The sequence below is a fragment of the Ranitomeya variabilis genome, chromosome 6 (genome assembly GCF_051348905.1).
Source record: "Ranitomeya variabilis isolate aRanVar5 chromosome 6, aRanVar5.hap1, whole genome shotgun sequence".
NCBI lineage: Eukaryota > Metazoa > Chordata > Amphibia > Anura > Dendrobatidae > Ranitomeya > Ranitomeya variabilis.
The window spans coordinates 132,711,202-132,735,574 of record NC_135237.1 but is presented as its reverse complement, the minus strand read 5'-3'; the positions used below and the strand labels follow the sequence as shown (position 1 = coordinate 132,735,574).

Below are 24,373 nucleotides of genomic sequence, written 5' to 3'. Positions count from 1 at the left end.
AGCATCAGGCTTTATCCAGGGGCACCACGAGGAGGAACGGACTCACCCCCATACACTGCTTAGTCTTCTTCTGCTTATAATTTAGATAATATTTTTTGCTCTGATATTTAGTGTTATGCTTAATGTTCTTCTGCTCTTTGTTCTGCAGCCTCTTGTTCTTCTGCTTCTCGGTCTTCCAGGTCGTCGTCGTCTCCAGGGTCGTCGTCTCCAGGGTCGTCGTCTCCCGGGTCGTCGTCATCGGGGTGGTCTTCAGGGTCGTCGTCTCCGGGGTCGTCGTCATCACGGTGGTCTTCAGGGTCATCGTCTCCAGGGTCGTCGTCATCACGGTGGTTGTCGTCTCTGGTGTCGTCGTCATCTTAGGGGTGTTCTTCCGGGTCATCGTGTTTAGTCTCTTGAACTTGGAAATGTAGCAGAAGGTACAAGAAGGCTGAGAAAATGCCGAGAACCAGCTGATGGAACTGGAACTCGGATGGCTACCCAAAGGTCCAAGAGCCAATGGAACTACCGAGGACCAGCTGACGTTACTGGAACCCGGTTACTAAGCAGGAGGTACCCGTGCCTGAAAGCACTACCAAGGACCACCTGACGTTGGTGGAACTCGGATACCCAGAGGGAGGCACCTAAGCCAAAGGCTCTGCCCGGAACCAGCTGACGGTACTGGAACCAGGATGGGGAGCAGAAGGTACAAGAGCAAAAGACAGTGCCGAGAACCAGCTGACGGTGCTGGAACCCGGATGGGTAGCCGAAGGTCCAAGAGCCAATGGAACTACCGAGGACCAGCTGACGTTACTGGAACCCGGTTACTAAGCAGGAGGTACCCGTGCCTGAAAGCACTACCAAGGACCACCTGACGTTGGTGGAACTCGGATACCCAGAGGGAGGCACCTAAGCCAAAGGCTCTGCCCGGAACCAGCTGACGGTACTGGAACCAGGATGGGGAGCAGAAGGTACAAGAGCAAGTGTCTGCGTGGCTTTTGCAGGACACGATGCCGGCTGCACAGCAGGGGAACAGCTGGCGGTGCTGAACCCCACTGACACATAGTACATATGTTCGCCTCTCGCTTGGGTTCTTACACCTGCTTCAGACTATGTGGCGTCAGCTGATCCCTTATCGCATGCCACGGCCATGAAGCCGCACAGTCTGAAGAAGGCGGAAGGAGATGAGGGACAGGCGAACTGATGCACTGCTCATGCCCATCAAACACACCCTCGCAGTCCCAAGAAATAAGACACCGAGGGGCGTTGTGTGGGTCAGGGCGGCCGCAGAGGCGCAGGCAGCCAAACAATGATGCCAGAAGACGGGCAGCGCTACCAAGGGGGTTGCAGCGTGTCATTACAAAGGAAAGTCACACCACCGGGACGGTTAAATGGTCACACAGAGGACACATTTTAGACGTGTTTTCCGTTCCACATGTGCGAGGAGAATACGTTTATGAGCCACCTTGCACACATGCAGCATTACCGCTGTACAAGGTGGCCTTAAAAACGTACAAACGCCTGGGGGAGGGGGGACAGGTTCCCTTCAATTTCAGTTCTGGTGTCTGCGTGGCTTTTGCAGGACACGATGCCGGCTGCACAGCAGGGGAACAGCTGGCGGTGCTGAACCCCACTGACACATTGGCGAGGTGTTTTTCTCTGTGCAGCTAGCAGTACCGGGCCCCAACTGGCGGTGTTGGAGCCCGGGGTCAGCAGGAGGAGGAGAGGGAGCAGAGTGTAGGCCGAAGCCTGCACTGGCGGCAGCTTTGGGTCTGTTGTGCCTGCGTGGCTGTTGCAGGACACGTTGCCGGCTGCACAGCAGGGGAACAGCTGGCGGTGCTGAACCCCACTGACACATTGGCGAGGTGTTTTTCTCTGTGCAGCTAGCAGTACCGGGCCCCAACTGGCGGTGTTGGAGCCTGGGCTCTGCAGGGGGAGCAGAGTGTAGGCCGAAGCCTAATCGAACCAATTTCAAAGGTAACCTTTAACCCCCCCTCAGGGGTTACAAAGTAGAAGAGCCACAGCTTATGCAGCAGTAGTGGTGCACAAGTCAATGGTTGCTCTTTTAATTTGGCTCCTTGCACACGCTGAATGGAACACGTATAACATTTAGCCCTTTATACAGTCAAACTGTGTTGGAGGCGCGAGTTCCCTTTGTAATGAGACGCAGCACAGATGTCAAGAATCCCACCTTGGTGCTGGGTGAAGCCTCCTGAGCGTTGTTATTTGCTGTACAGGAGTCTGCGCTGTCGTGTTATCCCCTGGCCTAGCGCTGTTAGCGCTGCCCATCTTCTGACCTCATTTAATGTTGGCTGGTGCGGTTCGCGATGCCCATGAATCACAGCCCCGCAGTGTATTGACATAGTTAAAACACTGCGGGGCTGGGATTCATGGCCTGGCGCAGTACATATGTTCGCCTCTCGCTTGGGTTCTTACACCTGCTTCAGACTATGTGGCGTCAGCTGATCCCTTATCGCATGCCACGGCCATGAAGCCGCACAGTCTGAAGAAGGCGGAAGGAGATGAGGGACAGGCGAACTGATGCACTGCTCATGCCCATCAAACACACCCTCGCAGTCCCAAGAAATAAGACACCGAGGGGCGTTGTGTGGGTCAGGGCGGCCGCAGAGGCGCAGGCAGCCAAACAATGATGCCAGAAGATGGGCAGCGCTACCAAGGGGGTTGCAGCGTGTCATTACAAAGGAAAGTCACACCACCGGGACGGTTAAATGGTCACACAGAGGACACATTTTAGACGTGTTTTCCGTTCCACATGTGCGAGGAGAATACGTTTATGAGCCACCTTGCACACATGCAGCATTACCGCTGTACAAGGTGGCCTTAAAAACGTACAAACGCCTGGGGGAGGGGGGACAGGTTCCCTTCAATTTCAGTTCTGGTGTCTGCGTGGCTTTTGCAGGACACGATGCCGGCTGCACAGCAGGGGAACAGCTGGCGGTGCTGAACCCCACTGACACATTGGCGAGGTGTTTTTCTCTGTGCAGCTAGCAGTACCGGGCCCCAACTGGCGGTGTTGGAGCCCGGGGTCAGCAGGAGGAGGAGAGGGAGCAGAGTGTAGGCCGAAGCCTGCACTGGCGGCAGCTTTGGGTCTGTTGTGCCTGCGTGGCTGTTGCAGGACACGTTGCCGGCTGCACAGCAGGGGAACAGCTGGCGGTGCTGAACCCCACTGACACATTGGCGAGGTGTTTTTCTCTGTGCAGCTAGCAGTACCGGGCCCCAACTGGCGGTGTTGGAGCCCGGGCTCTGCAGGGGGAGCAGAGTGTAGGCCGAAGCCTAATCGAACCAATTTCAAAGGTAACCTTTAACCCCCCCTCAGGGGTTACAAAGTAGAAGAGCCACAGCTTATGCAGCAGTAGTGGTGCACAAGTCAAAGGTTGCTCTTTTAATTTGGCTCCTTGCACACGCTGAATGGAACACGTATAACATTTAGCCCTTTATACAGTCAAACTGTGTTGGAGGCGCGAGTTCCCTTTGTAATGAGACGCAGCACAGATGTCAAGAATCCCACCTTGGTGCTGGGTGCAGCCTCCTGAGCGTTGTTATTTGCTGTACAGGAGTCTGCGCTGTCGTGTTATCCCCTGGCCTAGCGCTGTTAGCGCTGCCCATCTTCTGACCTCATTTAATGTTGGCTGGTGCGGTTCGCGATGCCCATGAATCACAGCCCCGCAGTGTATTGACATAGTTAAAACACTGCGGGGCTGGGATTCATGGCCTGGCGCAGTACATATGTTCGCCTCTCGCTTGGGTTCTTACACCTGCTTCAGACTATGTGGCGTCAGCTGATCCCTTATCGCATGCCACGGCCATGAAGCCGCACAGTCTGAAGAAGGCGGAAGGAGATGAGGGACAGGCGAACTGATGCACTGCTCATGCCCATCAAACACACCCTCGCAGTCCCAAGAAATAAGACACCGAGGGGCGTTGTGTGGGTCAGGGCGGCCGCAGAGGCGCAGGCAGCCAAACAATGATGCCAGAAGACGGGCAGCGCTACCAAGGGGGTTGCAGCGTGTCATTACAAAGGAAAGTCACACCACCGGGACGGTTAAATGGTCACACAGAGGACACATTTTAGACGTGTTTTCCGTTCCACATGTGCGAGGAGAATACGTTTATGAGCCACCTTGCACACATGCAGCATTACCGCTGTACAAGGTGGACTTAAAAACGTACAAACGCCTGGGGGAGGGGGGACAGGTTCCCTTCAATTTCAGTTCTGGTGTCTGCGTGGCTTTTGCAGGACACGATGCCGGCTGCACAGCAGGGGAACAGCTGGCGGTGCTGAACCCCACTGACACATTGGCGAGGTGTTTTTCTCTGTGCAGCTAGCAGTACCGGGCCCCAACTGGCGGTGTTGGAGCCCGGGGTCAGCAGGAGGAGGAGAGGGAGCAGAGTGTAGGCCGAAGCCTGCACTGGCGGCAGCTTTGGGTCTGTTGTGCCTGCGTGGCTGTTGCAGGACACGTTGCCGGCTGCACAGCAGGGGAACAGCTGGCGGTGCTGAACCCCACTGACACATTGGCGAGGTGTTTTTCTCTGTGCAGCTAGCAGTACCGGGCCCCAACTGGCGGTGTTGGAGCCTGGGCTCTGCAGGGGGAGCAGAGTGTAGGCCGAAGCCTAATCGAACCAATTTCAAAGGTAACCTTTAACCCCCCCTCAGGGGTTACAAAGTAGAAGAGCCACAGCTTATGCAGCAGTAGTGGTGCACAAGTCAAAGGTTGCTCTTTTAATTTGGCTCCTTGCACACGCTGAATGGAACACGTATAACATTTAGCCCTTTATACAGTCAAACTGTGTTGGAGGCGCGAGTTCCCTTTGTAATGAGACGCAGCACAGATGTCAAGAATCCCACCTTGGTGCTGGGTGCAGCCTCCTGAGCGTTGTTATTTGCTGTACAGGAGTCTGCGCTGTCGTGTTATCCCCTGGCCTAGCGCTGTTAGCGCTGCCCATCTTCTGACCTCATTTAATGTTGGCTGGTGCGGTTCGCGATGCCCATGAATCACAGCCCCGCAGTGTATTGACATAGTTAAAACACTGCGGGGCTGGGATTCATGGCCTGGCGCAGTACATATGTTCGCCTCTCGCTTGGGTTCTTACACCTGCTTCAGACTATGTGGCGTCAGCTGATCCCTTATCGCATGCCACGGCCATGAAGCCGCACAGTCTGAAGAAGGCGGAAGGAGATGAGGGACAGGCGAACTGATGCACTGCTCATGCCCATCAAACACACCCTCGCAGTCCCAAGAAATAAGACACCGAGGGGCGTTGTGTGGTTCAGGGCGGCCGCAGAGGCGCAGGCAGCCAAACAATGATGCCAGAAGACGGGCAGCGCTACCAAGGGGGTTGCAGCGTGTCATTACAAAGGAAAGTCACACCACCGGGACGGTTAAATGGTCACACAGAGGACACATTTTAGACGTGTTTTCCGTTCCACATGTGCGAGGAGAATACGTTTATGAGCCACCTTGCACACATGCAGCATTACCGCTGTACAAGGTGGCCTTAAAAACGTACAAACGCCTGGGGGAGGGGGGACAGGTTCCCTTCAATTTCAGTTCTGGTGTCTGCGTGGCTTTTGCAGGACACGATGCCGGCTGCACAGCAGGGGAACAGCTGGCGGTGCTGAACCCCACTGACACATTGGCGAGGTGTTTTTCTCTGTGCAGCTAGCAGTACCGGGCCCCAACTGGCGGTGTTGGAGCCCGGGGTCAGCAGGAGGAGGAGAGGGAGCACAGTGTAGGCCGAAGCCTGCACTGGCGGCAGCTTTGGGTCTGTTGTGCCTGCGTGGCTGTTGCAGGACACGTTGCCGGCTGCACAGCAGGGGAACAGCTGGCGGTGCTGAACCCCACTGACACATTGGCGAGGTGTTTTTCTCTGTGCAGCTAGCAGTACCGGGCCCCAACTGGCGGTGTTGGAGCCCGGGCTCTGCAGGGGGAGCAGAGTGTAGGCCGAAGCCTAATCGAACCAATTTCAAAGGTAACCTTTAACCCCCCCTCAGGGGTTACAAAGTAGAAGAGCCACAGCTTATGCAGCAGTAGTGGTGCACAAGTCAAAGGTTGCTCTTTTAATTTGGCTCCTTGCACACGCTGAATGGAACACGTATAACATTTAGCCCTTTATACAGTCAAACTGTGTTGGAGGCGCGAGTTCCCTTTGTAATGAGACGCAGCACAGATGTCAAGAATCCCACCTTGGTGCTGGGTGCAGCCTCCTGAGCGTTGTTATTTGCTGTACAGGAGTCTGCGCTGTCGTGTTATCCCCTGGCCTAGCGCTGTTAGCGCTGCCCATCTTCTGACCTCATTTAATGTTGGCTGGTGCGGTTCGCGATGCCCATGAATCACAGCCCCGCAGTGTATTGACATAGTTAAAACACTGCGGGGCTGGGATTCATGGCCTGGCGCAGTACATATGTTCGCCTCTCGCTTGGGTTCTTACACCTGCTTCAGACTATGTGGCGTCAGCTGATCCCTTATCGCATGCCACGGCCATGAAGCCGCACAGTCTGAAGAAGGCGGAAGGAGATGAGGGACAGGCGAACTGATGCACTGCTCATGCCCATCAAACACACCCTCGCAGTCCCAAGAAATAAGACACCGAGGGGCGTTGTGTGGGTCAGGGCGGCCGCAGAGGCGCAGGCAGCCAAACAATGATGCCAGAAGACGGGCAGCGCTACCAAGGGGGTTGCAGCGTGTCATTACAAAGGAAAGTCACACCACCGGGACGGTTAAATGGTCACACAGAGGACACATTTTAGACGTGTTTTCCGTTCCACATGTGCGAGGAGAATACGTTTATGAGCCACCTTGCACACATGCAGCATTACCGCTGTACAAGGTGGCCTTAAAAACGTACAAACGCCTGGGGGAGGGGGGACAGGTTCCCTTCAATTTCAGTTCTGGTGTCTGCGTGGCTTTTGCAGGACACGATGCCGGCTGCACAGCAGGGGAACAGCTGGCGGTGCTGAACCCCACTGACACATTGGCGAGGTGTTTTTCTCTGTGCAGCTAGCAGTACCGGGCCCCAACTGGCGGTGTTGGAGCCCGGGGTCAGCAGGAGGAGGAGAGGGAGCAGAGTGTAGGCCGAAGCCTGCACTGGCGGCAGCTTTGGGTCTGTTGTGCCTGCGTGGCTGTTGCAGGACACGTTGCCGGCTGCACAGCAGGGGAACAGCTGGCGGTGCTGAACCCCACTGACACATTGGCGAGGTGTTTTTCTCTGTGCAGCTAGCACATCTGGGCCCCAACTGGCGGTGTTAGAGCCCAGGGTCAGCATGAGGAGCAGGGGGAGCGGAGTGTAGGCCGAAGCCTGCACTGGAGCAAGTTGAAAGGAAACCTTTAACCCCCCCCCCAGGCGTTTGTAGCTGGAAGAGCCATCGTGTACAGCACTAATGCTGGAAAAGGTAAACTTAGCTCTTTTAATTATGGTCCTTGCAGATGCTGAACCTAACACTTATGAAATGTGTCCCCTCACAGCGTTCAACCGTCCGGTAGGTGGAACTTTCCTTTGTCATGTGACGCAGCACAGCCGTCATTTTTACCCCCTTGTCGCCGTGCGCCGCCTCCTCAGCGTTGTTTGAATCTGTCCCGGAGCCTGCGCTGTTAGGTTACCCCTTGACCATGCACACATTTTGCGCTGCCCGTCTTCTGACATCATTTGCTGTCAGGCTGGCTGCGCCTGTGCGGGTGCGCTGTCCGAGATTCAGCCTCGCGGTGTCGTCTAATGTAATCCCACCGCGGGCCTGGGATCCGTGTCCATGCGCAGTGCATATCCTCGCCTCTCACTCCCCTCCCTACGGCTTCTTAAGACTGTGCGGTGTCACGGCTGTGGCATGCTATTAGGGATCAGCTGACACCGAACAGTCTTTAGAAGCCGTAGGGAGGGGAGTGAGAGGCGAGGATATGCACTGCGCATGGACACGGATCCCAGGCCCGCGGTGGGATTACATTAGACGACACCGCGAGGCTGAATCTCGGACAGCGCACCCGCACAGGCGCAGCCAGCCTGACAGCAAATGATGTCAGAAGACGGGCAGCGCAAAATGTGTGCATGGCCAAGGGGTAACCTAACAGCGCAGGCTCCGGGACAGATTCAAACAACGCTGAGGAGGCGGCGCACGGCGACAAGGGGGTAAAAATGACGGCTGTGCTGCGTCACATGACAAAGGAAAGTTCCACCTACCGGACGGTTGAACGCTGTGAGGGGACACATTTCATAAGTGTTAGGTTCAGCATCTGCAAGGAGCACCACGAAAAGAGGCACTTTTTCCCTTTGCATCATTACTGCTGCACAAGGTGGCTCCTTCAGTAACAAACGCCTGGGGGGGGGGGGACAGGTTCCCTTAAATTTAACTTGTTGTGCCTGCGTGGCGGTCGCAGTACACGTTGCCGTATACACAGCAGGGGAACAGCTGGCGGTGCTGAACCCCACTAACACATTGGCGAGGTGTTTGGCTCTATGCGTACAGCACTTCTGGACGGCAACTGGCGGTGTTGGAGCCCAGGGACAGGTGGAGGAGGAGGAGGTTGGAGGAGGTAGGAGGGATTGCCACACACACAGCAGGGGAACAGCTGACGTTACTGAACCCCAATAACAGAGGAGGGACTGTTGACTGTGCGTACAGCACTTCTGGACGGCAACTGGCGGTGTTGAAGCCCAGGGGCAGGTGGAGGAGGAGGAGGTTGGAGGAGGTAGGAGGGATTGCCACACACACAGCAGGGGAACAGCTGACGTTACTGAACCCCAATAACAGAGGAGGGACTGTTGACTGTGCGTACAGCACTTCTGGACGGCAACTGGCGGTGTTGGAGCCCAGGGGCAGGTGGAGGAGGAGGAGGTTGGAGGAGGTAGGAGGGATTGCCACACACACAGCAGGGGAACAGCTGACGTTACTGAACCCCAATAACAGAGGAGGGACTGTTGACTGTGCGTACAGCACTTCTGGACGGCAACTGGCGGTGTTGGAGCCCAGGGGCAGGTGGAGGAGGAGGAGGTTGGAGGAGGTAGGAGGGATTGCCACACACACAGCAGGGGAACAGCTGGCGTTACTGAACCCCAATAACAGAGGAGGGACTGTTGACTGTGCGTACAGCACTTCTGGACGGCAACTGGCGGTGTTGGAGCCCAGGGGCAGGTGGAGGAGGAGGAGGTTGGAGGAGGTAGGAGGGATTGCCACACACACAGCAGGGGAACAGCTGACGTTACTGAACCCCAATAACAGAGGAGGGACTGTTGACTGTGCGTACAGCACTTCTGGACGGCAACTGGCGGTGTTGAAGCCCAGGGGCAGGTGGAGGAGGAGGAGGTTGGAGGAGGTAGGAGGGATTGCCACACACACAGCAGGGGAACAGCTGACGTTACTGAACCCCAATAACAGAGGAGGGACTGTTGACTGTGCGTACAGCACTTCTGGACGGCAACTGGCGGTGTTGAAGCCCAGGGGCAGGTGGAGGAGGAGGAGGTTGGAGGAGGTAGGAGGGATTGCCACACACACAGCAGGGGAACAGCTGACGTTACTGAACCCCAATAACAGAGGAGGGACTGTTGACTGTGCGTACAGCACTTCTGGACGGCAACTGGCGGTGTTGGAGCCCAGGGGCAGGTGGAGGAGGAGGAGGTTGGAGGAGGTAGGAGGGATTGCCACACACACAGCAGGGGAACAGCTGACGTTACTGAACCCCAATAACAGAGGAGGGACTGTTGACTGTGCGTACAGCACTTCTGGACGGCAACTGGCGGTGTTGAAGCCCAGGGGCAGGTGGAGGAGGAGGAGGTTGGAGGAGGTAGGAGGGATTGCCACACACACAGCAGGGGAACAGCTGACGTTACTGAACCCCAATAACAGAGGAGGGACTGTTGACTGTGCGTACAGCACTTCTGGACGGCAACTGGCGGTGTTGGAGCCCAGGGGCAGGTGGAGGAGGAGGAGGTTGGAGGAGGTAGGAGGGATTGCCACACACACAGCAGGGGAACAGCTGACGTTACTGAACCCCAATAACAGAGGAGGGACTGTTGACTGTGCGTACAGCACTTCTGGACGGCAACTGGCGGTGTTGGAGCCCAGGGGCAGGTGGAGGAGGAGGAGGTTGGAGGAGGTAGGAGGGATTGCCACACACAGCAGGGGAACAGCTGACGTTACTGAACCCCAATAACAGAGGAGGGACTGTTGACTGTGCGTACAGCACTTCTGGACGGCAACTGGCGGTGTTGGAGCCCAGGGGCAGGTGGAGGAGGAGGAGGTTGGAGGAGGTAGGAGGGATTGCCACACACACAGCAGGGGAACAGCTGACGTTACTGAACCCCAATAACAGAGGAGGGACTGTTGACTGTGCGTACAGCACTTCTGGACAGCAACTGGCGGTGTTGGAGCCCAGGGGCAGGTGGAGGAGGAGGAGGTTGGAGGAGGTAGGAGGGATTGCCACACACACAGCAGGGGAACAGCTGACGTTACTGAACCCCAATAACAGAGGAGGGACTGTTGACTGTGCGTACAGCACTTCTGGACGGCAACTGGCGGTGTTGGAGCCCAGGGGCAGGTGGAGGAGGAGGAGGTTGGAGGAGGTAGGAGGGATTGCCACACACACAGCAGGGGAACAGCTGACGTTACTGAACCCCAATAACAGAGGAGGGACTGTTGACTGTGCGTACAGCACTTCTGGACGGCAACTGGCGGTGTTGAAGCCCAGGGGCAGGTGGAGGAGGAGGAGGTTGGAGGAGGTAGGAGGGATTGCCACACACACAGCAGGGGAACAGCTGACGTTACTGAACCCCAATAACAGAGGAGGGACTGTTGACTGTGCGTACAGCACTTCTGGACGGCAACTGGCGGTGTTGGAGCCCAGGGGCAGGTGGAGGAGGAGGAGGTTGGAGGAGGTAGGAGGGATTGCCACACACACAGCAGGGGAACAGCTGACGTTACTGAACCCCAATAACAGAGGAGGGACTGTTGACTGTGCGTACAGCACTTCTGGACGGCAACTGGCGGTGTTGAAGCCCAGGGGCAGGTGGAGGAGGAGGAGGTTGGAGGAGGTAGGAGGGATTGCCACACACACAGCAGGGGAACAGCTGACGTTACTGAACCCCAATAACAGAGGAGGGACTGTTGACTGTGCGTACAGCACTTCTGGACGGCAACTGGCGGTGTTGGAGCCCAGGGGCAGGTGGAGGAGGAGGAGGTTGGAGGAGGTAGGAGGGATTGCCACACACACAGCAGGGGAACAGCTGACGTTACTGAACCCCAATAACAGAGGAGGGACTGTTGACTGTGCGTACAGCACTTCTGGACGGCAACTGGCGGTGTTGGAGCCCAGGGGCAGGTGGAGGAGGAGGAGGTTGGAGGAGGTAGGAGGGATTGCCACACACACAGCAGGGGAACAGCTGACGTTACTGAACCCCAATAACAGAGGAGGGACTGTTGACTGTGCGTACAGCACTTCTGGACGGCAACTGGCGGTGTTGGAGCCCAGGGGCAGGTGGAGGAGGAGGAGGTTGGAGGAGGTAGGAGGGATTGCCACACACACAGCAGGGGAACAGCTGACGTTACTGAACCCCAATAACAGAGGAGGGACTGTTGACTGTGCGTACAGCACTTCTGGACAGCAACTGGCGGTGTTGGAGCCCAGGGGCAGGTGGAGGAGGAGGAGGTTGGAGGAGGTAGGAGGGATTGCCACACACACAGCAGGGGAACAGCTGACGTTACTGAACCCCAATAACAGAGGAGGGACTGTTGACTGTGCGTACAGCACTTCTGGACGGCAACTGGCGGTGTTGGAGCCCAGGGGCAGGTGGAGGAGGAGGAGGTTGGAGGAGGTAGGAGGGATTGCCACACACACAGCAGGGGAACAGCTGACGTTACTGAACCCCAATAACAGAGGAGGGACTGTTGACTGTGCGTACAGCACTTCTGGACGGCAACTGGCGGTGTTGAAGCCCAGGGGCAGGTGGAGGAGGAGGAGGTTGGAGGAGGTAGGAGGGATTGCCACACACACAGCAGGGGAACAGCTGATGTTACTGAACCCCAATAACAGAGGAGGGACTGTTGACTGTGCGTACAGCACTTCTGGACGGCAACTGGCGGTGTTGGAGCCCAGGGGCAGGTGGAGGAGGAGGAGGTTGGAGGAGGTAGGAGGGATTGCCACACACACAGCAGGGGAACAGCTGACGTTACTGAACCCCAATAACAGAGGAGGGACTGTTGACTGTGCGTACAGCACTTCTGGACGGCAACTGGCGGTGTTGGAGCCCAGGGGCAGGTGGAGGAGGAGGAGGTTGGAGGAGGTAGGAGGGATTGCCACACACACAGCAGGGGAACAGCTGACGTTACTGAACCCCAATAACAGAGGAGGGACTGTTGACTGTGCGTACAGCACTTCTGGACGGCAACTGGCGGTGTTGGAGCCCAGGGACAGGTGGAGGAGGAGGAGGTTGGAGGAGGTAGGAGGGATTGCCACACACACAGCAGGGGAACAGCTGACGTTACTGAACCCCAATAACAGAGGAGGGACTGTTGACTGTGCGTACAGCACTTCTGGACGGCAACTGGCGGTGTTGAAGCCCAGGGGCAGGTGGAGGAGGAGGAGGTTGGAGGAGGTAGGAGGGATTGCCACACACACAGCAGGGGAACAGCTGACGTTACTGAACCCCAATAACAGAGGAGGGACTGTTGACTGTGCGTACAGCACTTCTGGACGGCAACTGGCGGTGTTGGAGCCCAGGGGCAGGTGGAGGAGGAGGAGGTTGGAGGAGGTAGGAGGGATTGCCACACACACAGCAGGGGAACAGCTGACGTTACTGAACCCCAATAACAGAGGAGGGACTGTTGACTGTGCGTACAGCACTTCTGGACGGCAACTGGCGGTGTTGAAGCCCAGGGGCAGGTGGAGGAGGAGGAGGTTGGAGGAGGTAGGAGGGATTGCCACACACACAGCAGGGGAACAGCTGACGTTACTGAACCCCAATAACAGAGGAGGGACTGTTGACTGTGCGTACAGCACTTCTGGACGGCAACTGGCGGTGTTGGAGCCCAGGGGCAGGTGGAGGAGGAGGAGGTTGGAGGAGGTAGGAGGGATTGCCACACACACAGCAGGGGAACAGCTGACGTTACTGAACCCCAATAACAGAGGAGGGACTGTTGACTGTGCGTACAGCACTTCTGGACGGCAACTGGCGGTGTTGGAGCCCAGGGGCAGGTGGAGGAGGAGGAGGTTGGAGGAGGTAGGAGGGATTGCCACACACACAGCAGGGGAACAGCTGACGTTACTGAACCCCAATAACAGAGGAGGGACTGTTGACTGTGCGTACAGCACTTCTGGACGGCAACTGGCGGTGTTGGAGCCCAGGGGCAGGTGGAGGAGGAGGAGGTTGGAGGAGGTAGGAGGGATTGCCACACACACAGCAGGGGAACAGCTGACGTTACTGAACCCCAATAACAGAGGAGGGACTGTTGACTGTGCGTACAGCACTTCTGGACGGCAACTGGCGGTGTTGGAGCCCAGGGGCAGGTGGAGGAGGAGGAGGTTGGAGGAGGTAGGAGGGATTGCCACACACACAGCAGGGGAACAGCTGACGTTACTGAACCCCAATAACAGAGGAGGGACTGTTGACTGTGCGTACAGCACTTCTGGACGGCAACTGGCGGTGTTGAAGCCCAGGGGCAGGTGGAGGAGGAGGAGGTTGGAGGAGGTAGGAGGGATTGCCACACACACAGCAGGGGAACAGCTGACGTTACTGAACCCCAATAACAGAGGAGGGACTGTTGACTGTGCGTACAGCACTTCTGGACGGCAACTGGCGGTGTTGAAGCCCAGGGGCAGGTGGAGGAGGAGGAGGTTGGAGGAGGTAGGAGGGATTGCCACACACACAGCAGGGGAACAGCTGACGTTACTGAACCCCAATAACAGAGGAGGGACTGTTGACTGTGCGTACAGCACTTCTGGACGGCAACTGGCGGTGTTGGAGCCCAGGGGCAGGTGGAGGAGGAGGAGGTTGGAGGAGGTAGGAGGGATTGCCACACACACAGCAGGGGAACAGCTGACGTTACTGAACCCCAATAACAGAGGAGGGACTGTTGACTGTGCGTACAGCACTTCTGGACGGCAACTGGCGGTGTTGAAGCCCAGGGGCAGGTGGAGGAGGAGGAGGTTGGAGGAGGTAGGAGGGATTGCCACACACACAGCAGGGGAACAGCTGACGTTACTGAACCCCAATAACAGAGGAGGGACTGTTGACTGTGCGTACAGCACTTCTGGACGGCAACTGGCGGTGTTGGAGCCCAGGGGCAGGTGGAGGAGGAGGAGGTTGGAGGAGGTAGGAGGGATTGCCACACACACAGCAGGGGAACAGCTGATGTTACTGAACCCCAATAACAGAGGAGGGACTGTTGACTGTGCGTACAGCACTTCTGGACGGCAACTGGCGGTGTTGGAGCCCAGGGGCAGGTGGAGGAGGAGGAGGTTGGAGGAGGTAGGAGGGATTGCCACACACACAGCAGGGGAACAGCTGACGTTACTGAACCCCAATAACAGAGGAGGGACTGTTGACTGTGCGTACAGCACTTCTGGACGGCAACTGGCGGTGTTGGAGCCCAGGGGCAGGTGGAGGAGGAGGAGGTTGGAGGAGGTAGGAGGGATTGCCACACACACAGCAGGGGAACAGCTGACGTTACTGAACCCCAATAACAGAGGAGGGACTGTTGACTGTGCGTACAGCACTTCTGGACAGCAACTGGCGGTGTTGGAGCCCAGGGGCAGGTGGAGGAGGAGGAGGTTGGAGGAGGTAGGAGGGATTGCCACACACACAGCAGGGGAACAGCTGACGTTACTGAACCCCAATAACAGAGGAGGGACTGTTGACTGTGCGTACAGCACTTCTGGACGGCAACTGGCGGTGTTGGAGCCCAGGGGCAGGTGGAGGAGGAGGAGGTTGGAGGAGGTAGGAGGGATTGCCACACACACAGCAGGGGAACAGCTGACGTTACTGAACCCCAATAACAGAGGAGGGACTGTTGACTGTGCGTACAGCACTTCTGGACGGCAACTGGCGGTGTTGAAGCCCAGGGGCAGGTGGAGGAGGAGGAGGTTGGAGGAGGTAGGAGGGATTGCCACACACACAGCAGGGGAACAGCTGATGTTACTGAACCCCAATAACAGAGGAGGGACTGTTGACTGTGCGTACAGCACTTCTGGACGGCAACTGGCGGTGTTGGAGCCCAGGGGCAGGTGGAGGAGGAGGAGGTTGGAGGAGGTAGGAGGGATTGCCACACACACAGCAGGGGAACAGCTGACGTTACTGAACCCCAATAACAGAGGAGGGACTGTTGACTGTGCGTACAGCACTTCTGGACGGCAACTGGCGGTGTTGGAGCCCAGGGGCAGGTGGAGGAGGAGGAGGTTGGAGGAGGTAGGAGGGATTGCCACACACACAGCAGGGGAACAGCTGACGTTACTGAACCCCAATAACAGAGGAGGGACTGTTGACTGTGCGTACAGCACTTCTGGACGGCAACTGGCGGTGTTGGAGCCCAGGGACAGGTGGAGGAGGAGGAGGTTGGAGGAGGTAGGAGGGATTGCCACACACACAGCAGGGGAACAGCTGACGTTACTGAACCCCAATAACAGAGGAGGGACTGTTGACTGTGCGTACAGCACTTCTGGACGGCAACTGGCGGTGTTGAAGCCCAGGGGCAGGTGGAGGAGGAGGAGGTTGGAGGAGGTAGGAGGGATTGCCACACACACAGCAGGGGAACAGCTGACGTTACTGAACCCCAATAACAGAGGAGGGACTGTTGACTGTGCGTACAGCACTTCTGGACGGCAACTGGCGGTGTTGGAGCCCAGGGGCAGGTGGAGGAGGAGGAGGTTGGAGGAGGTAGGAGGGATTGCCACACACACAGCAGGGGAACAGCTGACGTTACTGAACCCCAATAACAGAGGAGGGACTGTTGACTGTGCGTACAGCACTTCTGGACGGCAACTGGCGGTGTTGAAGCCCAGGGGCAGGTGGAGGAGGAGGAGGTTGGAGGAGGTAGGAGGGATTGCCACACACACAGCAGGGGAACAGCTGACGTTACTGAACCCCAATAACAGAGGAGGGACTGTTGACTGTGCGTACAGCACTTCTGGACGGCAACTGGCGGTGTTGGAGCCCAGGGGCAGGTGGAGGAGGAGGAGGTTGGAGGAGGTAGGAGGGATTGCCACACACACAGCAGGGGAACAGCTGACGTTACTGAACCCCAATAACAGAGGAGGGACTGTTGACTGTGCGTACAGCACTTCTGGACGGCAACTGGCGGTGTTGGAGCCCAGGGGCAGGTGGAGGAGGAGGAGGTTGGAGGAGGTAGGAGGGATTGCCACACACACAGCAGGGGAACAGCTGACGTTACTGAACCCCAATAACAGAGGAGGGACTGTTGACTGTGCGTACAGCACTTCTGGACGGCAACTGGCGGTGTTGGAGCCCAGGGGCAGGTGGAGGAGGAGGAGGTTGGAGGAGGTAGGAGGGATTGCCACACACACAGCAGGGGAACAGCTGACGTTACTGAACCCCAATAACAGAGGAGGGACTGTTGACTGTGCGTACAGCACTTCTGGACAGCAACTGGCGGTGTTGGAGCCCAGGGGCAGGTGGAGGAGGAGGAGGTTGGAGGAGGTAGGAGGGATTGCCACACACACAGCAGGGGAACAGCTGACGTTACTGAACCCCAATAACAGAGGAGGGACTGTTGACTGTGCGTACAGCACTTCTGGACGGCAACTGGCGGTGTTGGAGCCCAGGGGCAGGTGGAGGAGGAGGAGGTTGGAGGAGGTAGGAGGGATTGCCACACACACAGCAGGGGAACAGCTGACGTTACTGAACCCCAATAACAGAGGAGGGACTGTTGACTGTGCGTACAGCACTTCTGGACGGCAACTGGCGGTGTTGAAGCCCAGGGGCAGGTGGAGGAGGAGGAGGTTGGAGGAGGTAGGAGGGATTGCCACACACACAGCAGGGGAACAGCTGATGTTACTGAACCCCAATAACAGAGGAGGGACTGTTGACTGTGCGTACAGCACTTCTGGACGGCAACTGGCGGTGTTGGAGCCCAGGGGCAGGTGGAGGAGGAGGAGGTTGGAGGAGGTAGGAGGGATTGCCACACACACAGCAGGGGAACAGCTGACGTTACTGAACCCCAATAACAGAGGAGGGACTGTTGACTGTGCGTACAGCACTTCTGGACGGCAACTGGCGGTGTTGGAGCCCAGGGGCAGGTGGAGGAGGAGGAGGTTGGAGGAGGTAGGAGGGATTGCCACACACACAGCAGGGGAACAGCTGACGTTACTGAACCCCAATAACAGAGGAGGGACTGTTGACTGTGCGTACAGCACTTCTGGACGGCAACTGGCGGTGTTGGAGCCCAGGGGCAGGTGGAGGAGGAGGAGGTTGGAGGAGGTAGGAGGGATTGCCACACACACAGCAGGGGAACAGCTGACGTTACTGAACCCCAATAACAGAGGAGGGACTGTTGACTGTGCGTACAGCACTTCTGGACGGCAACTGGCGGTGTTGGAGCCCAGGGGCAGGTGGAGGAGGAGGAGGTTGGAGGAGGTAGGAGGGATTGCCACACACACAGCAGGGGAACAGCTGACGTTACTGAACCCCAATAACAGAGGAGGGACTGTTGACTGTGCGTACAGCACTTCTGGACGGCAACTGGCGGTGTTGGAGCCCAGGGGCAGGTGGAGGAGGAGGAGGTTGGAGGAGGTAGGAGGGATTGCCACACACACAGCAGGGGAACAGCTGACGTTACTGAACCCCAATAACAGAGGAGGGACTGTTGACTGTGCGTACAGCACTTCTGGACGGCAACTGGCGGTGTTGAAGCCCAGGGGCAGGTGGAGGAGGAGGAGGTTGGAGGAGGTAGGAGGGATTGCCACACACACAGCAGGGGAACAGCTGACGTTACTGAACCCCAATAACAGAGGAGGGACTGTTGACTGTGCGTACAGCACTTCTGGACGGCAACTGGCGGTGTTGGAGCCCAGGGGCAGGTGGAGGAGGAGGAGGTTGGAGGAGGTAGGAGGGATTGCCACACACACAGCAGGGGAACAGCTGACGTTACTGACCCCAATAACAGAGGAGGGACTGTTGACTGTGCGTACAGCACTTCTGGATGGCAACTGGCGGTGTTGGAGCCCAGGGGCAGGTGGAGGAGGAGGAGGTTGGAGGAGGTAGGAGGGATTGCCACACACACAGCAGGGGAACAGCTGACGTTACTGAACCCCAATAACAGAGGAGGGACTGTTGACTGTGCGTACAGCACTTCTGGACGGCAACTGGCGGTGTTGGAGCCCAGGGGCAGGTGGAGGAGGAGGAGGTTGGAGGAGGTAGGAGGGATTGCCACACACACAGCAGGGGAACAGCTGACGTTACTGAACCCCAATAACAGAGGAGGGACTGTTGACTGTGCGTACAGCACTTCTGGTCGGCAACTGGCGGTGTTGGAGCCCAGGGGCAGGTGGAGGAGGAGGAGGTTGGAGGGATTGCCACACACACAGCAGGGGAACAGCTGACGTTACTGAACCCCAATAACAGAGGAGGGACTGTTGACTGTGCGTACAGCACTTCTGGACGGCAACTGGCGGTGTTGGAGCCCAGGGACAGGTGGAAAAGCAGAGGAACACAATGTAGGCCGAAGCCTGAGAAAGTCGAAAGGGAACCTTTAACCCCCCCCCAAGGCGTTTGTAGCTGAAAGAGCCAGCTTGTGCAGCACAAAAGATGCAAAAGGAAAAGGTGGCTCTTTTCATCATGCTCCTTGCAAACACAGAACTAAACACTTATAAAATGTGTCCCCTGCAACCGTAAAACCGTCCCGGAGGTGGGACTTTCCTTCGTAATGTGACGCAGCACAGCCGTCATTCCTACCCCCCCGGCGCCGCGCACCGGCTCCTCAGCGTTGTTTTATTCCGTCCCGGAGCCTGCGCTGTTATGTTATCCCGTGGCCAGGCACACTTAGCGCTGCCCGTCTTCTGGCATCATTTGGTGTCAGGATGGCTGCGCCTGTGCGGCCGCGCTGGCAGAGAGCCCGCCTCGCAGTGTCTTCTGATTTAATCCCACTGGGGGCCTGGGATCCATGGACATGCGCAGTGCATATCCTCGCCTCTCACTCCCCTCCCTACGGCTTCTTAAGACTGTGCGGTGTCACGGCCGTGGCATGCTATTAGGGACCAGCTGACACCGAACAGTCTGAAGAAGCCATAGGGAAATGAGTGAGAGGTGGAGGTTCAGATATGCACTGCGCATGTCCATGGATCCCAGGCCCCCAGTGGGATTAAATCAGAAGACACTGCGAGGCGGGCTCTCTGCCAGCACGGCCGCACAGGCGCAGCCATCCTGACACCAAATGATGCCAGAAGACGGGCAGCGTTAAGTGTGCCTGGCCACGGGATAACATAACAGCGCAGGCTCCGGGACGGAATAAAACAACGCTGAGGAGCCGGTGCGCGGCGCCGGGGGGGTAGGAATGACGGCTGTGCTGCGTCACATTACGAAGGAAAGTCCCACCTCCGGGACGGTTTTACGGTATCAGTGGACACATTTTATAAGTGTTAAGTTCTGCGTGTGCAAGGAGCTAAACAAAAATAGCTACCTTTTCCTTGTGCAGCATTACTGCTGCACAAGGTGGCTCTTTCAGTAACAAACGCCTTGGGGGGGGGGGACAGATTCCCTTACATTTCAGTTGTTGTGTCAGCGTGGCGGTCGCATGACACATTGCCGGCTACACAGCTGGGGATCAGCTGACGTTACTGAAACCCAATAACACTGGGTCGTATGTTTTGACTGTGCAGACGGCACTTCTGAGCCTCAACTGGCGGTGTTGGAGCACAGGAATTTAAGTTCAGGTGGTAGAAAGATGAACACAACAGGAGACCTGGATAACGTATACAGTGACCTAATTATTTAATCAGGAGGAGGAGTGGCAAATTCCTGCGAGATCCAGGCCTTGTTCATTTTCAGGAAAGTAAGCCGGTCAACGTTATCGGAGGATAGTCGCATGCGACGGTCAGTTAGTACACCACCTGCAGCACTAAAGACACGTTCCGATAATACACTGGCCGCAGGGCAAGACAGCACCTCCAATGCATACTGGCTTAGCTCTGGCCATGTATCCAGCTTTGAGACCCAAAACTTGAAAGGGGAAGAGCCGTCTGGGAGTACAGCAAGAGGGCAAGACATGTAGTCTGTCACCATCTGACGGAACCGTTGCCTCCTGCTGACTGGAGCCGTCTGTGATGGTGTAGACTTTTGTGGGGGGCACAGAAAACTGTGCCACAGTTGGGCCATACTGGTCTTGCCTTGGGCAGAGGCACTGCTTCTGCTCCCTCTTTGTGCAGAGCCTCCTCCACTGCCTGGATGCACTGAGCTGCTTTGTAATGCACTAGCAGCACTTCTCTCAGTTGGAATGGAGAAGATGATGGAATTGACCAGTGTGTCTTGGTACTCCCGCATTTTTCGCTCCCGGTTCAACGGTGTGATGAGGCTTTCTACGTTGTCCCGGTAGCGAGGATCGAGGAGGGTGAACACCCAATAATCAGACATGTTGAGAATGTGGGCGATGCGGCGGTCGTTTCTCAGGCACTGCAGCATGTAATCCACCATGTGCTGCAGACTGCCAACTGCCCAAGAAACGCTGTCCCCTGCTGGAGGCGTGATCTCTGCCTGCTCGTCATCACCCCACCCTCGCTGTACACACTGAGTACTGGACAATTCGGTAACTCCCTCCTCTGGACGGACGTCTTCCTCCTCCATTGACTCCTCCTCATCCTCCTCACAAACTGTCCCCTGCCTACGCGTTTGTGAGGAACCACGTGGCGCTGACTGTCCAGAAGATGATGGAAATGGTGAATCCTCATCCTCCACCTCTTCCACAACATCATCCCTTAGCGCTTGCAGTGATTTTTCAAGCAGGCAGATAAGGGGGACAGTCATGCTGACTAGTGCATCATCTGCACTCGCCATCCGCGTGGAATAATCAAAGGGACGCAAAACCTGGCAGACGTCATTCATAGTGGCCCACTCTGTGGTTGTGAAGTCTGTACGGCGCTGACTGCGACTTTTTTGCGCCTGAAGCAGCTGGTACTCCATTACAGCTTGCTGCTGCTCACACAACCGCTCCAACATATGTAACGTGGAATTCCACCTGGTAGGTAGGTCACATATGATGCGATGTTCCGGCAGGCGGTGTCGGTGCTGCAGAGCCGCAATGCGCGCTTTTGCCGTGCTGGAACGCCGCAAGTGAGCACACTCTAGGCGGACCTTGTGCAGCAGTGCATCAAGATCCGGATAGTCCCTCAAAAAGCTCTGCACGACCAAATTGAGCACATGTGCCAGACATGGGATGTGAGTGAGGTTGCCGAGGCCCAGAGCTGCCACCAGATTTCGGCCATTATCACACACTACCATGCCTGGCTGGAGATTCGCTGGCACAAACCACACATCGCTCTCCTGCTTGATGGCATTCCAGAGCTCCTGCGCTGTGTGGCTACGATTCCCCAAAAAAATTAATTTCAAGACGGCCTGTTGACGTTTGGCCACGGCTGTGCTCATGTCGGTCGTAACAGGTACACGTTCATCACGGGTCCATGTGGAGGTGGACTGTGACGGCTCCTGCAGCGATGATTCTGAGGAACTGGTGTAAGAGGAGGAGTCAATGCGTACAGAATGGATTCCTGCAATCCTTGGAGTGGGCAGGACACGTCCTGCGCCACTCGCACGGTCTGTACCTGGCTCAACGACATTAACCCAATGGGCAGTGAGGGAAAGGTATCGCCCCTGTCCATGTTGACTGGTCCACGCATCGGTGGTGAGGTGGACCTTGCTACTGACGGCGTTCAGAAGCACGTGTTTTATGTGTCCCTCCACATGCTTGTGCAGGGCAGGGACGGCTTGCCTGCTGAAGTAAAAGCGGCTGGGCACATTGTACTGTGGGACTGCCAATGACATCAAGTCACGGAAGCTGTCAGTCTCCACCAGCCTGAATGACAGCATTTCCAGTGACAGCAGTTTGGCAATGCCTGCAGTCAGAGCCTGTGCTCGTGGGTGGTTTGACGAGAAAGGCCGCCTTTTCTCCCATGCCTGTACTACCGATGGCTGTAGACTGGGCTGGGAGTGTGTGGATGACTGGGAAAGTGGTGCTGCAGGTGGAATTACAGCGGGTCTCTGGACAACAGGGCCAGAGGTTCTTCCACGGCGATCCTGGGAGGAAGCCGAACCAGCTGCGTGTGAGCTAGAGGAAGAGGCAACACGAGCTGAAGAGGTGGTAGCTGCCGCTGTTGGTTGGCCTACCTCTTCAGTGTGTTTTTCTAACTCCGCCGGGTGCCTGTTGCGCACATGTTTCCACATGTTGGAGGTATTGAGGTTGCTGACATTTCGACCTCTTTTGACTTTTTGATGACACACGTTGCATCTGACATAGCAAATGTCATCTGCAACTGTGTCAAAAAAGGACCAGGCACTGCAAGTCTTGGGAGCGCCCTTTTTGGCTTTTGGAAGAGACATGCTCCTAACGGGTGCCAAAGCGGAGGCTGCAGGATCCGCAGTCTTCCCCCTCCCTCTCCCTCTTTGGGCCGTACGGGGAATCTCTTCCTCAGAGCTGCTCCCACCACCTTCCTGTCCCTCACGCCAAGATGGGTCGAGGACCTCATCATCTACACTACCCTCTGCCCCCAACTGCTCCTCCTGGGTAGTCTCAGCAGCAGAGCACGCACCAGTAAGTGGCACCTGAGTGTCATCATCAGCTGATGCGGCCTGCGATGTGGTGACCGGAGCCACTGGCCCACCCGCCTCTTCAGAGGAAGACAGAAAAAGCTGTTGGGCATCACTGCACCCTGCCTCTTCTTCCATTTCTCCAATGCTGCTTGGCTGGCCCCCTGTTTCCAAGCCAAGAGATTCAGAGAACAGAAGTAGAGACGGCTCCTGTCCTGGGCTCTCTGTCTGCCTGGGCAATTTGGCAGGTGGTGAAGAGACAGATGGCTGCTCTCCAGTGCTCTGTGTCTGAGAGGATGTGGCACTAATGGAAGTTGATGCATTAGCTGCCATCCATCCGACAACAGCTTCAATTTGGTCTTGACGCAGCAGCGGTGTACGGCGCTCTGACACAAAGCTGCGCATGAACGACTGTTGCCTGGTGAAAGTGGGTGCTGATGAGTCACCGGTGCCCGCAGCAGGCACAGAATCCCCACGTCCCCTCCCTGCTCCGCGCCCACGCCCACGCCCACGTGCCTTACTCACTGCCTTCTTCATCTTGGTTGACTGATAAAGATAAGCAGAAAAGTACTAACGGATTTGTGTGCTTATTCCTGAGCAACTCCTCCTAACAGGTATAAGAAACACTAATTTTCTAAAGTGTGGACTAGACTTTAATATGAGCTAATGTGGCCTACAGAAATGTAAAGTGGTGTAACTGGTGTGTTTGGTGAACTTTATTATTTATTTCTTTTTTGGGGGCTGAACTGACAACAGATAGAGCTGCAGTCACACAGAGACCGTGCAGACAGACGTAAACGGCGCTGCAAGGCCCAAAAACCCTCCTCTACTTTATCCTATGTAGTGTTTTTCCACAAATTAGCTGGAGACGGGTGGAAAGACACTAATAGGATTTTTTTAAATTAATTAGCAGCAGACTACACTACTTGAAAAAAAATTAAAATTGATTTGGCGGTATGACGCAGTGAACAACCCTGAGCTGGAGACAACCAGGCTACGGCTGCTCACAGACTACAGGGCGAGCTGCAGTCACACGGAGACCGTGCAGACAGCCGTAAACGGCGCTGCAAGGCCCAAAAACCCTCCTCTACTTTATCCTATGTAGTGTTTTTCCACAAATTAGCTGGAGACGGGTGGAAAGACACTAATAGGATTTTTTAAAATTAATTAGCAGCAGACTACACTACTTGAAAAAAAATTAAAATTGATTTGGCGGTATGACGCAGTGAACAACCCTGAGCTGGAGACAACCAGGCTACGGCTGCTCACAGACTACAGGGCGAGCTGCAGTCACACGGAGACCGTGCAGACAGCCGTAAACAGCGCTGCAAGGCCCAAAAACCCTCCTCTACTTTATCCTATGTAGTGTTTTTCCACAAATTAGCTGGAGACGGGTGGAAAGACACTAATAGGATTTTTTAAATTAATTAGCAGCAGACTACACTACTTGAAAAAAAATTAAAATTGATTTGGCGGTATGACGCAGTGAACAACCCTGAGCTGGAGACAACCAGGCTACGGCTGCTCACAGACTACAGGGCGAGCTGCAGTCACACGGAGACCGTGCAGACAGCCGTAAACGGCGCTGCAAGGCCCAAAAACCCTCCTCTACTTTATCCTATGTAGTGTTTTTCCACAAATTAGCTGGAGA

At 56.3% G+C, this 24,373-nt stretch overlaps 1 protein-coding gene across 1 annotated transcript in view; it reads right to left on the bottom strand.

The window, feature by feature from the left end:
- Positions 1-24,373, bottom strand: part of LOC143783231 (collagen alpha-4(VI) chain-like) — a 307,945-nt gene that overhangs the window by 1,285 nt on the left and 282,287 nt on the right. The gene's annotated exons all lie outside the window — the stretch shown is intronic.